Source organism: Phyllobates terribilis, unplaced genomic scaffold, assembly GCF_046119375.1.
Source record: "Phyllobates terribilis strain yellow unplaced genomic scaffold, ASM4611937v1 Scaffold_8__6_contigs__length_399053987, whole genome shotgun sequence".
Lineage (NCBI taxonomy): Eukaryota > Metazoa > Chordata > Amphibia > Anura > Dendrobatidae > Phyllobates > Phyllobates terribilis.
In genome coordinates, this window is record NW_027362768.1 from 367,269,370 (window position 1) to 367,286,671 (window position 17,302).

General features: G+C 43.8%; 1 long non-coding RNA gene across 4 annotated transcripts in view; it reads right to left on the minus strand.

Moving 5' to 3' along the window:
- Positions 1-336: 336 nt before the first annotated feature.
- LOC141157499 (uncharacterized) overlaps positions 337-17,302 on the minus strand; it is an 85,200-nt gene continuing 68,234 nt past the window's right edge. The window contains exons 4-7 of one of the 4 annotated variants that reach the window (XR_012247806.1): positions 4,694-4,787; positions 3,499-3,679; positions 3,329-3,403; positions 337-423 (exon numbers count right to left, since the gene is read on the minus strand). This is a non-coding gene — a long non-coding RNA (uncharacterized lncRNA). Of the gene's footprint in view, positions 424-2,941; positions 3,680-4,693; positions 4,788-17,302 lie in introns of those variants that run through there. The other 3 variants (XR_012247804.1, XR_012247805.1, XR_012247803.1) reach the window with 3 other exon arrangements.

Genomic DNA, 17,302 nt, shown 5'->3' on the forward strand with positions numbered 1-17,302 from the left:
TAGGTTCCATTGGACCCCATATGTTCTCCCCATAGACACATTGCATGTTGGTGGTAAAGGAGAGCACTTTGCAGTCAGGCCGGCCTGTAATACGCAGCTTCTTCCTTGTGTTTGCACCCAGGAATGTCAGCACTTTAACCTTCACATAAAATACAGGTATTTGTGAACTGCAGGTAATCACATTCCTAGTGGAGCATTCCTCAAAGCTGACATGAAAGAATGCAGGTAAATTACCAGGGGCCAAACAAAGTCCTACAGACATTGATGGGCCCCTAGTGCCTTTAAGGAGGACCTGTCACTTACTAGAAATATGGACTATCTTTTACCTTTTTACCTGGTGTAAATGCCGCTCTTCTCCTGAATCCGGCAAAGTTTTTCCTTTGTTCCTGCTCCTCTCTGTTCCTGAGATATGGCCTCCTCTTCCTTGAATAAAAATCAAGTCTTTTTAGCCAAGAGGGTGTGGTCCCCCAAAAAGACGCCCACAGAGAAGAGCTGAAGCTACAACATATGGCTAACCCCCATAGATTTAGGAGTTAAGCACTGATTTTACATGTAGCCCTAGACAAGATCCCAAGTTGTCAGACCCATAAAGAAGATCCTTAAATTCATGCAGACCCCTAAATCCATTAAACCCCTAAATGAGCCGATTCTAGCCCCCTAAATTAGCAGACCCCTGATGTCAGACAAAAAATTTCACTTGCACCTCCCAAAGCAGCCTATTAAATTCATGAAATCCAGGGCTATGCAAGACCCCTAAATTATCAGACCCAAGGCCCCTAAATTATCAGACCCCAGACCTATAAATTAATTAGACTTTATGTCAGACCCTAGATAGATCGATACCAACCTAAATGTACAATAATTCTGGAGTAATTTCCAGAAAAATTTAAAAAAAAAAAGGTTTTCATGACTTCCAACATATTTGTAGTGCGTTTTAGCCACTTTCTGCTCCCCATTTGACAAAGGGGCGTGGTCATGCTGATAAGAGGCGTGTCCTAGAGTGACACCATGTGCCAAAAAAAGTGCGGCAATCTTGGTGCACATTTCTGGCACAAAGTAAGACAACTGATAGGTGGAGTAAAAGTAAAGACCGGACAGGAGACAATCCGCCACATGATGAATTCTGCGCCTTTTCGGACCATCTCGTCTACGTCTGCGCTAAGAATTAGACCGTATTGATAAATCTGCTCCAATGTTTGTAAACTGCCCCTGTGCACCGACACAACCATGAAGAAAATGCTAGGAATGGGGAGATGCATTCATCTTTCCTGCGTCTATAAAGGTACAGATGTTCCTCTGGGCGATGCGGATGTCTGTGCTGGGAAGCCGCGGGTCAGGGTTCAGCATTACTAATGTCTGGAGAATGCAGGTAGAGATAGAAAAGGTGGATCCAACTGCCAGTAAAAAGCACCAGGGGGGGCGGTGGTAAACGTTTCTTAATCCTTGATACTTAGGGGAGGAAAGCAATAAGACTGCAGAACAGTCAGTACCCATCATCTTTACTGATCTTTCACAAAGAGCCAGAACACCTTGTTACCTTCCTGGAGGGAGTGGAGAATGAATTAGCCAAGACTGACAATCATGGCATTACATTTCTGCTCCCGAGCGCCAAATCTCCTGTAGTTAAATGATTATATTTTGCATATCTGCAGCCACCACTAGGGGGAGCTGAGGAGCTTTCTGAAGACAGTGCTCTTTTTAAGATGCCATATATATGACTTCAGAAAATATATGAACCTACCAACTTTTATAGCTGTTTTCTTGCAGATTATGACCTCCTTAGAAATTAGTGGAAACCGGGCAAGGCAGAGGCTGCTCCTAGCGGAAATTACTTTTACCTTGGGTACTAATCTTAAATTGTATCTACAGAAGGTGCAAGGATGCAACCATGGGATTACCATATCACAAGATTTAGGCAAATTCTAGAAAAGATTTAGTGGCACAACATTAAGAGATCGATTCATAAAGACTGGGAGTAAGATGGGAGCGTCTGTTAAGGGGAAGCGAGGGGAGGTCAGCTTTGATGTTATGATTGGTAGATCCTGCTTTATTAGCTGTGTATAGAGGTATTATCCGTCATTGTCATCCTGCCTCTGATGATAAGGAGCCTGCTGTAAACTCTTCCCGAAAGGACAGGAAGTAGGAGTTTAAATCAGCCCAAGTTGCCATTGTGAAGAATACTATTTTTGCTTAGTTTTTTAATTGTTTGCAACTAGCAAGAGTTGCAATTTTTTGTTTTCCGCAACTATGTTACGTGAACTTTAGGTGATATTTGCAACAGTTTTACCCAAATAGTACGATGACGTCACATTGGGGACAGTAAAGTTGCGTATGGCTCATAACCAGCAACCAAAACAGCGGCATAAATATATTTCCGGTGACCTTAGTAGCGCCTATAAATATGTTGTATGTCGCAACCTTATGGGTCACACCTCAGAATCAGATCCAAATTTGGGGCCATCACATGCCTCCGTCACCGGACACATAGAAGTATATTTCTCGTGTACTGTGTCGCCATTACGTTACATATGGCTAATTTTAACCGATCACCCCCCATTCATATTGACGCCGTTAGTGAGTGTGATCAATGGAAATTTCCACACCTTCTTGTGAGCGTTAGCATAACAGAATGTAAAGAACATTGATTTTCTACAAGGGGTAAAAGACAATAAGCGTAAAAATGGAGCATGTGCATGTGGGACATAACACTAAAAGGGATTTCCACTCAAAATGTAAAAATCGACAATCCGGACGTCAGTCGTTGCAGCCGCTGTTTTTATTTTGAACGTGGTCAATTTGCGTTTTTTTGGTGTAGCGCATGAATCCAGCATCCAGGCACAAATGATCCTTTTGGTAATGCTTCTTTATTTGACAAATGTGGCACTAGCAGTTTTCATTTTAGCAGATTTTACTTACTCACACATAGTCATTTTTTCATGCTTTTGCGGTTTGCGGACGTTTTTTAAAAAAGTGACAAAGTGCAGCCATATTGGTTGTCACCTTTAAGTGGATTTACAAACTATTTAGAAAAAATAGCGATATCTGCTCAGGAACTGATGGACAAAGTGAAAGGTTTCTTCTTTTCCGACTTATGATTTACTAAAATGAACAATGTCTACAGTTTGGGTTCCGAAAAGAAGGAGATCAGTTTGATGGGTTTTTTTTTCAACTGGTTGTTGGCTGAAACTTAGTGTATACACCATGACCGCCGTTCATAATTCTGCTACTCGCTATTGGAATTATGCCAGGAACATAGTTGATCTCCAATATTGAAGGTTTTTTCTATATCAGATTACCATACAGTAACCGGTGTAAAGAGAACACTTACAGGCACTGAGCATGCTGGAATTACTGGGAGGCATGTCATCCAACCGTCCAGCATCCAGTAGGACAGTTCCTCGAGCTGTCAATACAAGGAATACAATGATATTGACCATTACCAGGTACGACTGTGACACATTTGAGATGAACTATAAGTTATAAAGGACTTCAAATTACTTGGATTAATGATCACTCATGATGCAGCGGCAACACCGGAAGTCAATAGGAGAATAGCTATGGGCAAATCAACCATGAAGTCACCGGACAAGGTCTTCAAATCGAGGAACATTTCACTGGCGACAAAGACACGGCTCATACATAGTCTGGTCTTTTCTGGGATAACATACGGATGTGAAACCTGGACGATAAAGAAACAAGACAGAAGAAGAATCAATGCCTTCGAAATGTTGTGCTGGAGAAGGATGTTATCAATACCATAGATGGCAAGAAGAACAAACAAAGCAAATTTTGGATCAAATCAAGCCAGACATGTCACTCAAAGCAAGATTCACTAAGCTACAAATTTCCCTACTTTGGACAAATCATACAAAGAGAGTAATCACTGGAGAAGGACATCATGGTCGGAAGAATAAAAGGAACAAGGCGAAGAAGAGCAACCTGATGGCTTGATACAATCAAGATAACAGTGGAGAAGACCCTGGTGGACCTATCTAGGCTGCACAAGATCGATCTTCCTACAGAGTGTTTATCAATCAAGTCGCCATGGCTCGAGACTGAGCCGAAGGCCGTGAATAATAATAATAATCCTAACTCTTTTAGATGCAGATAACTATAATGGTGGAGAAGGAAGAAGGGAGCAGTGAGCTCCAGCTCCAGCTTCTGCCATTCACCAGTGAGGTCTGTGGCTTGGTGCGTGAGGCACAATTATGTCCCTACATCGCCCAAGCACACACCGGACAGAGACCCGCTTTGCTCACTGTGGGAATGGGGCGATTTTATTTTTATTTGCCAACAGGGTGGAGTGGATGGGCACAAAGCTTGAGAGTTTAAAAGCACACGCTCCTTGCCTAGGACGTCCAGCCACCAATGAGGCGGCCGGTAACCTTGGCAGTAAGCTGTACACTGTAGAATTAAATTTTTTTAATAAGAGATAAACTGCAAAGTTGTTTGTTTTGATAAGTTGAGTTTATAGATGACACAACCCCTTTAAGCTCTGAAACTTGCAGCATTGTGAACGCAGCTCTGGAGTATTCGTAAAATGTCACTTCTGTAGTAAACGGCGTTTACTAACTTATATCCGGATCTTTACTTGGTCATGCATCCGGTTTCTTACAGTCACAATTGCTGGATAATAACACTGACAACTTTGACACAAATTTCTCAGCCGGGTGATGCAAGTGCAATAACAGACCTGCCGGGGATCTTCTTTCCTCCTGCATTCGGAATATGTGGGTCATTTTAACTCCACCCCGACTCCTGTTGTTGCTTCTACAAACAGCTGACGCCTGAATAGGTGAAAAGCAAATTCACTATAAAACTGGATTAGATTAATCCTTTCCATTTTCTCTTAAAATTTGATTAACCCATGCCTTAAACTAAGTCATAATATGGCGTCTGTCATGCAAGTTATTCAGCTTTCAAGGTAAATATCGGCCTAGCTGCTTGGCCATAGATTGTATCTAGGACCAGACTGGTCAACTGGAGAGCAAGACGACCCATCGTTCGGCCCAGGGCATGCTTGTCAACTTTTACCAAGTCCATTCAAGGAGGTGGTATTTTGCCTACAAACCTTGCCTTCTTTTACACCTCTGTCATGAGATATCTCAAGAAACCTTCAGGTAACGCTGCTTGTCTGAAGATTTCAGAGACTGAGGGGGTTGTTTATTTTCAGGGAGTCTCCCAGACGTTCCAGTTGAATTGGCAAGCATGGCCTAGGAAAGAACACCATAACGGGCTCCATTGGTGCAGCAGAAGACAACCCTATTTGGAGGGGACACTTGAGCTCATCATGGGCCCATAAGTTTCCACAGGGGTCTATTTTGCATGGGATGATCCACAACTAACTTATTAGATGTTCTTGATGATATGTCTTGAATACATAGAGGATGGACCACCAAAATAAACGCTGGCAAGCTCAGATCGACACTAGTTGTGGGACTTCTTTAAAGCCAGACCATGGTGGTCCTTAAGAAAATTTTTAAAAAAAAATAAACAAAAAAAAAAATAAACAATCGTCCACCACCTCCAGTGTTCCTAGCTGATCTTCTAGTCTCCTCTTCCAGTGTGTTAGATGATGACTGCCGTGGTCCCTTCAGAAGAAAAACATATTTATGACTCAAACTGAATATGACCACTGGAGCCAATCAATGGCAATCTGACAAGAACCATCAGGAGCTCAGAGGGGAACATCAACAGTGATACAGAAGAGCAGAGGGGTCCAGTGTCATATTTTTTTTTAGGACCAACATGGGCCCATTTTTTTTTCACTTATTAAAGTTTAGTGGACAACCCCTTTAATGGGTGGATTTAACATTCATAAGTCTGAGAGCCTTGTGTGACCACCAATCATAAGGTAGTCAAAATGGTGGCCCAGTAAAAAAGAAATTAAAACCAATGTTTACTGGAGGGACTTTACCATACGTGACAATTTTTTTTGAAGAGATCTTGATTGGTGCATCTTAATTTTGTTTGCAAGCCCACAAAGCCTTTTGCTGGCCACCAGTTTCCATGCTCCCATTTTTGCCCCTTACATGTGGACGTTGTTGATGAAGCATCCTAGGACAAGAAACCTTCAGGGAAGCTGGTTCTCGGATGCAATTGCGGTGCTGCAGTTTAACAGTTTTCAGGATTTGAACCCGATATGTGAACAGACCCTTACGAGTGATTTATGGTACCTGCTCTTTAAGGCAGGCGTTCAATGCATCGCTGCTTGACCTCCTCCCACTTAGCCAATGCTGAGCCACGAAATTAAGGGAACAGGTGTTGGCCCCCACCTGTCCGTAGATTTTCAGCTGTGACCAGTAGCATGTGTTCCCATGAGTAAAGGAGAGGGCGATGCTGGACCTGTGTTGACAGTGGCTAAGAATAGCTTGGTAGGATCCCATTACAGCCGGAGCTGCAGGCCTTCCACCGTACATCGCCCCTCCGTCCAGGCCTCGGCAATGCTACAGGCAACCGGTGACCTGAGCTACGGAAACATGGCCTTTAAAATTGGTCTGGACATAAAGGGCAGTAACCTCTGTGCACTGCTGAAAGCTAATTCCTTCATAATTGTCATCATCTGTTCACCGTAACGCATTGACATCGTTTTTTGTAGAAGGTGAATGCTCAAAAACGTTTCCATTTATTGACCTGAAAAATGCACATTGAGGGTCTTAAGATCTCTTCACAGCTTACTTACTCCCCCCATTGCCCTTGGAGGGAATAATGAAGTAAAAAATAACTATACGAATAGTTTAAAAAATTAATAAAAACACACTAAAACTCCGATATTCAGAGCAGGAATTGTGAATAATGCCTCTCTGTCGCAGGCACTTAAAGGGTTGCTCTATAATTACAGAATTAGGGGTAAAATATCTAAATTCAGTGCTTCGATTTGTGTTAAACACAAAGCAGCGCCACACATGTCCTCAGGTTGTGTGTGGTATTGCAATTCAGATTCATTGTAATAGAGTGAAGGAGCAATGCAAAAACCAGTGGACAAATGTGGTGACATTTCTCGAACTTTGTGTCTCAGATTATCCTAGGGAATGATATTAGTCTTTTACTTTGCCCCTTTAATTAATTAAGGAAATCTGGATATCATCGATTTTAAGGACTGAATTTAAATCTGATAACCAAGTGATCAAAACCGTCTGGCCATGAGGTGGTTAAAACCTAAACAGCTTAAGTAAATATTTATGACTTTTAGTTGCACTTTTACTAATATTTATTACGTCTTTTGCTTTAGTGTCCCTTTAATTGGTTCCAGAAGACGAGCATGTGCCTCCCACACCCGCGACAAGACTCATACACACAGGAAATCTGGAATCCACTGATGCATCCATCTAACACATGGTTAGAATGGGATTATTCATATTTCTTGGAAGTCGTGCTTCACATAGACATAAAAGCAGAGGAGAGGAAATCCCGGCCTCTAAGTACTTGTCTGCAGGCACTCATAAATACAAGAAGTAAAAGAACGACACAAAAGGAGGCGAGAAGCTGCAGGAAGCCTCATACGGAGGAGAAAGCATACAAACGCAATGTATTACTGTGGAAGAAACACAACGGGGGCCAGTAATAAAAAATATCAATACAACTGAGTCATCAAAATAGGAAAATGTGAAGGTGTAATACTAAAGATCACAGAGAGAAATGCAACCACTCCTGTTTTCTGCCTTAAAAAAATTGGCCCTAAGAAAAACACTCAAATAAGGGTGTACAGAGGATCCCACTATTGTCGAGGCATGATGCCTAGAGAAAAATCTCCTGGAAACGAGCAATAACAGCCACAATAATAAATTGAAGAAACAATGTCCAATAGTTGTTATTGCTGCTCTCCCATCATTTCCCCTTTGCGTCTGACGCAGCGGGCGCGATGAGGAGCATGAGGAGACGCGCTGGAGAGACCGAAGCAGCAGAGGAACGAGGAGCGGTGAGTATTGTATTTATTTATTTTAAAATAAGTGAGTACGTGGTGCCCATGACACTGGAGGACTGTGGGCTGCATTTTACGTATTATACTGTATGCAAGCAATTATACAGTGTGAAGGTTTGTGTGGGGTTCATCATACTGTCTGGAGGGCTGGTGGGGGACATTTTACTGCTTGGAGAGCTGTGTGGGGGTCATAGTTGGGGGCACCATACTTTGCCTTGGGAGTTGAAGTGGGGTACATTAGGGTACATGTGGAGTCTAATGCGTAGGAATTCACCATGGGGGTATTATACGGTGTTTGGGGGGCACTTTAGTTGGCATCATACTTTATGGGGACAATGAAAGAGAAATCTAGGATTGGAAAAGCTGGAAGGTTGTGACATACGCTCCTCTGTGACTCCGACAAATATTTTTATTTTTTTTATTTTTAAGGGGGTAGGGCCAATTACAACTTCTGCTATGGGGCCCCATGATTTCTATGTACACCTCTGCCTCTGTCCCCATTGAGGCTCACAATCTGGATTCCCTTTCAGTATGTCCCTGGAGTGTGGGACGAAACCCACGCAAACACAGAGAGAATATACAAGCTCCTTGCAGATGTTGTCCTTGGTGGGATTTGAACCCAGGACCCCAGTGCTGCAAGGCTGCAGTGCTAACCGAGCCACCGTGTGGCCCATAACGCAGAGCGGAAGCCCCACTGTCCTATAATAAGTAATTTTTGCAATTAGCACCACTAATTTTTGCAAGTTTTCCCTACAAGAAATAGCTTAGGGGCCACAATGGTAACACAATGTCCGGTCAATGCCTTTAGAAGCATTGTTATATAAACCTGGCTCACCCCCTCTGACACAGCCTCCCCAGCTGCCCTTTCATATGGCGGATTCCACCTTTCCCACACCCCCCACCCCAATGGCAAACATGGTGGAGGCGTAGGTTTCCTCCTATCAGAACTCTGCGCTTTCACCAAAATCCCACTGCCACCCTCCGTTACACTCCCCTCTTTTGAGGTGCACTGTGTGCGCATCTATTCCCCCTCCAACCTCCAACTGGCCGTCGTTTACCGACCCCCAGGGCAAGCCACCACCTTCTTAGACCATTTCACCACCTGGCTGCTTCACTTCCTTTCCACTGACATCCCCACTATCATAATGGGTGACTTCAACATCCCCATTGACACTCCCCACTCGTCTGTCTCTAAGCTCCTATCCCTCACTTCCTCCTTTGGACTCACTCAATGGTCTTCCACACCCACCCACAAAGATGGCCACACACTGGACCTCATCTTCACCCGCCTCTGTTCCCTATCTAACCTCTCTAACTCACCACTCCCTCTCTCTGACCATAACCTCCTCACATTCTCTACCCTCTCCTTTCCGGGTGCACAATCCCCACTCCACAAACTCACACACCCTCGCAGAAATCTCAAACACCTTGACCTACACTCTCTCTCTGAATCCCTCCTTCCTCTCACAGACATAAATTCCTTACACGATGCAGACGTTGCTGCTGCTTCATATAACACCACAATAGCTTCAGCTCTAGACTCGATCGCCCCTCTCACACACACCACACCTCGCACATTCAACAGGCAACCCTGGCACACTAAACTTACCAAAGAACTGCGCCGGGCCTCCAGGGTTGCGGAGCGGAGATGGAAAAGGTCTCACTCCATCAAGCACTTCATCGCATTCAAGCAATCCCTCACTAATTTCAAGTCTGCACTCACTACAGCAAAACAAACCTACTTCTCATCTCTCATATCCTCCCTATCTCACAACCCTAAACAGCTATTTAACACTTTCAACTCTCTCCTTCGTCCCCCAGCACCTCCTCCCTCTTCTCTCATCTCAGCCGACGACTTTGCCTCATTCTTCAAACAGAAGATTGACACCATCAGACAAAACTTTGGCCTAAAGTCCACACAACCCCTCCTCATATCTACTCAACCCTCCTCCTCCAAACCCCACTTCTCCACCATTACAGAAGGTCAAGTCTCCTCTTTACTCTCCAAATCACGCCTCACCACCTGCGAACTTGACCCAATCCCATCCCACCTCATCACTAACCTCACCACAGTCTTCATCCCAACCCTAACCCACCTCTTCAATCTATCACTAACAACCGGAGTCTTCCCCTCATGTTTCAAACATGCCACAATCACACCCATCCTCAAAAAGCCCTCCCTTGACCCTTCCTCTCTGACTAGCTACCGCCCCATATCACTCCTCCCCTTTGCCTCAAAACTTCTAGAACAACATGTCCACCTTGAACTGTCCTCCCACCTCTCCTCCTGCTCCCTCTTCGACCGTCTACAATCTGGCTTTCGACCGCATCACTCGACTGAAACTGCCCTGACCAAAGTCACCAACGACCTACTAAATGCCAAATCCAAGCAACACTACTCCATCCTCCTCCTTCTGGACCTGTCATCTGCCTTTGACACAGTGGACCATTCCCTCTTACTCTAGATTCTCTCATCTCTTGGCATCACGGACTTGGCTCTATCTTGGATCTCCTCATACTTAACAGACAGGACATTCAGCGTCTCCCACTCACGCACCACCTCCTCATCTCGCCCCCTTTCTGTCGGTGTCCTCCAAGGTTCAGTTCTAGGACCCCTGCTCTTCTCCATCTACACCTTCGGCCTGGGACAGCTCATAGAGTCTCACGGCTTTCAGTATCACCTCTATGCTGACGACACACAGATCTACCTCTCTGGACCCAATATCTCCTCCCTACTAACCAGAATCCCACAATGTCTGTCCGCCATCTCATCCTTCTTCTCCGACAGATTTCTAAAACTCAACATGGATAAAACAGAGTTCATCATCTTTCCACCCTCTCATTCACATCCCCCATCCGACCTATCCATCAACGTCAATGGCTGTTCACTCTCCCCAGTCCCACAAGCTCGCTGCCTTGGGGTAACCCTGGACTCTGGTCTCTCCTTCAAGCCACATATCCAAGCCCTTTCCACCTCCTGCCGACTCCAACTCAAAAACATCTCCCGGATCCGTGCATTCCTAAACCATGAATCTGCAAAAACACTAGTGCATGCCCTCATCATATCCCGCCTCGACTACTGCAACCTCCTGCTCCGTGGCCTCCCTTCCAACACTCTTGGACCTCTCCAATCTATCCTAAACTCTGCTGCTCGACTAATCCACCTGTCCCCCCACTATTCCCCGGCCTCTCCTCTCTGTCAATCCCTTCACTGGCTCCCCATTGCCCAGAGAATTCAGTTCAAAACCCTAACCATGGCATACAAAGCCATCCACAACCTGTCTCCCCCATACATCTGTGACCTAGTCTCCCGGTACTTACCTGCACGCAACCTCCGATCCTCACAAGATCTCCTTCTCTACTCCCCTCTTATCTCCTCCTCCCACAATCGTATACAAGATTTCTCCCGTGCTTCCCCCCTACTCTGGAACTCTCTACCCCAACATATCAGACTCTCGCCGACCGTGGAAACCTTCAAAAGGAACCTGAAGACCCACCTCTTCCGACAAGCCTACAACCTGCAGTAAACACCACTGCACGACCAGCTCTACCCTCACCTAATGTATCGTCACCCATCCCTTGTAGACTGTGAGCCCTCGCGGGCAGGGTCCTCGCTCCTCCTGTACCAGTCGCTGACTCGTTTTGTTAAGATTATGTAAATGCTTTTGTTATGTATATCCCTATCACATGTAAAGCGCCATGGAATAAATGGCGCTATAATAATAAATAATAATAATAATACAGCTGCTCCTTTCCCAGCCCCCACTCCTCTGCATGTCACAATAGCAAGAGTCATGTGATTTTGCCATTATATTCATGAACCAGAAAGATTAGGATGACACCTACCAGTTAGGGGTAGTTGCAGCACATGAGATTACAGTATAGGAGGACCCAAAAAAGTGAATTGAAATGGTGTAATAAATATTTCTCTAGTTGTCAGCAACGCTGCTATAGACGGGGTCTCATCTGAAGTTTTGCCTAAATTTTAAGTGGGGAAAAAAAAAAAGGGAGAGAAGGAGAGCAAAACAGAGAGTCTAGTATGTGGTCCTGTTACCTCCCCTCCTACCTCCCGCAGGATGTGAGGTTAACACAGGCCATTTTGGGTTCACTTCAATGGAATTCCACACATTCCTTGCTCAAATTACAGCCATTCTTATGCGGCCTCGTCTGTCCCCATTAGCACAGTTGATATTCCTCAGATTTCACATGGACGCTCAGCCTCTTTGCACTTACACAACACACACAGCGTCTCGTGGCTTCGAAGCCCATCCGCACGTAAAATGAGTGCAAGGCGACAAAGTCACAAGCGAGGGTCCGTATGGACTTCGCTATTTCTTAAAAGGTTTAATCATCTTTTAAGGAACCGCCGTAAAGCAAAAGTAGAGGTCACAGGAGCGCGGTGTAAATAATACAGATGGTGTTTAGTCTGAAAATGACGACTTTACCGAGAAATTGGCTGCAACATAACATGAGGGACATCTGGTACTGACTATGAAAAACATTATGGAGAATTTCCTACTAATTTAAAGCAAATATCCTGGCCCCTGAGACATCAATTCCTTTCATGTGATTTTTTTTTTTTTTTTTGGGGGAGGGGATTATATCTGTTTCTGGGAAAACTTGGTGACAAGCAACATGGCCGCCATTTCAGCAAATGGGTTGTCACATAGTTTTCCTAAAGACTTCAATGCCCTGTATGTATCACAATAGGGCACTAAAAAAAAAATGTTTTGCCTAACTAAACAGGGCTGTTATTCAGAGTTCTGAGAAAGCTGAGTGACAATCAATATGGATGCCATTAAAGCAAAGGGGTTGTCACATTTAGTTTTCTAGTGAACCTAATGGCCTAGATAGGAGACAGTGTAGGGGGTGAGGAGTACTGTATTTCTCTTTATAATTCGGAAATGCTGCCATTCAAAAGTCTGGGAAATGTTAGCTAACAATTCATATGGGAACTGTAATGGGAACCCGATCGGCCGTCGAGTTGCCCATAGCAACCACATTACAGCTTTTCCAAAAGGAAAGTGGCCAGGCCTATTCCTACTTCTAAGAGTTTATAGGGGTCCCTGCATTATGGCAAATCGTGAGACAACCCCTTTAATGACCCACAAGGACTCATTTTGAACTGACAGTAAAGCCAAAGTTCAGTTTACATTTATTTTTCTTTTATTAGAAAAATTAAATCTGGTTGTTATGCTATCAATAAGGCCCTGGAAACAGACGAACATGGTTACTTGGTTAATAATGACAGATTATCTTGACCATTAAAGAATCAGACAAAAAAATTTGAGAATGACTGATCTCCATCCCTTTCCATAAAAAAAAAAACGGATCAGGTTCCAGTAAATGCCACAAGAATGCAGTGATAAGAGGAGTTGTCCTCCAAGCTCAGGCCGCTCTGGAAATAATGTCCAGGCTCCAGCTGCTCACAAATGTCCTAAATCCAGCACTGGAGATTGTGGCTTTTGTCCTAATGGGAAGATGAAAGGGAGAAAACGTGATCTTAAGGACGGAGGACAAAAACACCACAAAATCAGAGCAGATCTGCCAAAAGTAATGAGGCCTGTCTGATTATAGGATGCGAGGCTGCAGGTTTCTGCAATGAAAGCCCTCGGCCTTTATCATCTAATATCTGACATTCCCTCTATGGCATTTAAAAAAAAAGGTAATGGTCACCATTTTCCCTCTAGGCAATAAACACAGTGACTATCCAAGCAATGCAGGAGCTTAGTTCTCCTTCATCCTATAGGAAAAATCAGACTCCGAATACTTGAAAACGTTCTGGAGGAAGGAGTCGTCCCATTGTACTGGTCATAGGCTGTTTTTTGACCCATCAGATGACAAATGAGCATTATTGCTCATGTAATAGAGTGACAGGGGACATTTTAGAGCTACAGATTACTTTATGGAGAAATCTATAAGGGGGAATCACCCCTAGCGGATTTTAAGGAGATCCATTTCCCCGTTCATTGGTTTGGTTGTGAAAAATCCTCTATAAAGACGCAGTAGGAGATTTATTTTACAGCACATAAAAAATTAAAAATAAAAGCTTCAAAATACTCTTAGATTTAAATGAGAAATACACAACAAAAGTTGTAAAAAATGCAAAAAAAAAAATGGGGAAAAGAAACAAAAACCTCAATAGATATGAAAACCTGGTAGAAATATATAAACACATGGATTCCTGACGTGGATTTTTCTGGAAAACCAAGTCAAATTTGTCTGCCTCAGAAATGCACTGTGTGAGCATACGAGCGCTGGTCGACTATGTAACACAATCAGCGATCGAGGCTCTTCTGCGTGGACCGAGACAAACTATATGGGGGCAGAAGAAGTATTAAAATAATTGTTCTGTCCCCATACACTTTATATTATCGTCCGCACAACCCCTAATATCAGAGGCCGATATCAAACGATTTGATAATCTGTATAGGGTCCATTGAGCAGAACTTTCTTATGAACGCTCGTTCGGCCTGTGTAAAAGTCTTGTATGCAATGTACCTGCACAGCAATGCATTAATTAGCCTACAGTCATGTAGAAAGCTAGGTGACAACCATATGGGCACCGCAATGTTGACCATTGTCACCCAGCATCTGTCTGGAGAAGTGAATCGGGGCACACATACCTGATCTAAGATTTGGACATTTAATACTCTATAATTGTTCTAATTGCTCATTTTCAGCCCAATTTTTGGATATTTGAGGAACATAAACAGTTTACGTCTCCATCTGTCATCTTCTGGTCTCAATCCATTCACATTTTGGGAACTGAAACGCTGCATCATTTATTCCAGAGTTCTCCCTGCCACGTGGATCATCTGCTGCCTCTCATCAGGGAGCTGGAATATGCTGTCAAAGGTTGGGAATACAGTGATATTATCCTAAATGGGGACTTAAAGGAACATTCCATTCATTAGATAATTATTAATGCAGGGTCTAAGAGGGTGTAGCATGACAAAGGGGCTCTTTCTTTGGTGGTTTTTGGAAGAAGTGGGTCATGCTCTGTCCCCTCATGTCTTGCGCTAAGGCATTTTGCCCAAATGGTTCCATAAGGATGAAGACACAATTAACATTATAATAGGGAATAACATTAGAGTTCGGGAATTGCAATTTTGCTCATCTGTGCTGTATCTAATACAAAAATAACTTCTGTAGAGCCAATTATTGAGTGGATGAGTTGAGGCATCACCTCCCATGGACCAACAACTGAATTGGCTTTTTGCTTCTGTAATGTAGAAGCTAAATTGGCCTGCAAGCCCCCCCACACACAACTCTAGTACTAATCCCCTTACTGAATTAAATTCACACTCCTCTTCAGTCCAAAGAAGGGCCCCCTATTGTTCCTCTGCCATCTCCTCCCCGCTAGACAACCTGGCACCAGCCAAGTGACCAAATTCAATTTTCACACTAAGACTATGTGCCCATGATGCAGAAATGCTCCGGATTTTTCCTGAGCGTTTCTGCATCTCCCTGGCAGAAAAAACACATGCGGATTGTACATGCGGGTTGTACATGCGGATTGTACATGTGTTTTTCCTGCCAGGGACATGTGGATGTGAAGCGTTCGTCACATGCATTTCTGCATGCGGGTTGTCAAGCGCTTTCCAAGCGATTTTAGCATCACTTGGAAAGTGCTTGACAACTTGGTCATACTATATAAATCCATGCAAATGGCATGGATTTATATAGTGTGACCTTAAAGAATGGTGAAAAATAAAAAAATAAATCTATACTTACCTTCCGATGGCCCCCGCAGTCTTTATTCGATCTGTCCTGGCTTGCCGGCAGCTCGCGGTACACTGAAGGACCTGCCGTCACATGACTAAATGACGTCAGCACAGGTCCTTCAGTCCACCGCGATCTGCTGGCAAGCAAAGACAAGGAGACCGCGGGCCATCAGAAGGTAAATATAATATTTAATTTTTATTTTATTCTTTTTTTCACAGGTTCTATGGTACCCGGGTCCGGAGGAGAGTCTCCTGTCCTCCACACCCGGGTACCATCCGCACATTGAAATGCATGGAATGTGCATGTACAGATGCGGCGATGCGGATTCCATGCGTTCCAATGGAAGTCAATGGCAGCGAAATAATTGGTAGTGCTGCGTTTTTTTCCGAAATGATAATCCGCAGCGGAAATTTCCGCAGCATGTGCACAGCACATGCGGATTATCATTGGGGAACATGGCAGACCTTCTACCAAGCATTTTTAAGCGTTTCTGCAGCGGAATTGCCGCAGCAAAAACGCTTAAAAAAACGCATCGTGGGCAAACAGCCTAAAGCTAATCCTCAACTATCCCAAATTATCTCAGTCTCTCCACTTCCAACCCTGACTTGATGGGGGTAGTTGTAGGGGGTAGAGAGGGAAGGGGGGACAGGGCTCATCCTGTGGTTACTTATGGGCATTGGGTCCCTTCATCACTGTTTTGCAGGTATGGATTCTTTTGGTTAGATATCTCTACTGGAAATTTCTAATTAAAGTATGTGCTGGAAAAGCTAGTGGCTAAAGTGTCAAACGTATCCACAAGCGCCTATTCACGTAACATAGGATGAACGTGTCCTATTGGTTTCTGTATGCATCAGGCCCTGAGGAATAAAGAGGCCCTCTAAAATGTCAGACGCACTCTTGCCTTACTTACGTTTTTAGGCATAGTGCTGTGCTCCAGCATGCTGAACTCGGCTGCACTCACTGTATGCTGAGGGTGTATGCTGGGTACTGTGAAAGTAGCTGACCTGGTAGTATATAAGGTAAGTGCACACGTTTGCATGATATGCATGTTGAGGGATCTGAGGTCCAGAATATTCTAGTTACACCACCTGTCATTCCATAAAAAGCCAATGGGCAACAAACACTATTTATTCATTTTACTTACAGTACAGACCAAAAGTTTGGACACACCTTCTCATTTAAAAAATTTTCTGTATTTTCATGACTATGAAAATTGTACATTCACACGGAAGGCATCAAAACTATGAATTAACACATGTGGAATTATATACTTAACAAAAAAGTGTGAAACAACTGAAAATATGTCTTATATTCTAGGTTCTTTAAAGTAGCCACCTTTTGCTTTGATGACTGCTTTGCACACTCTTGGCATTCTCTTGATGAGCTTCAAGAGGTAGTCACCGGAAATTGTTTTCACTTCACAGGTGTGCCCTGTCAGGTTTAATAAGTGGGATTTCTTGCCTTATAAATGGGGTTGGGACCATCAGTTGTGTTGTGCAGAAGTCTGGTGGATACACAGCTGATAGTCCTACTGAATAGACTGTTAGAATTTGTATTATGGCAAAAAAAAGCAGCTAAGTAAAGAAAAACAAGTGGCCATCATTACTTTAAGAAATGAAGGTCAGTCAGTCTGAAAAATTGGGCAAACTTTGA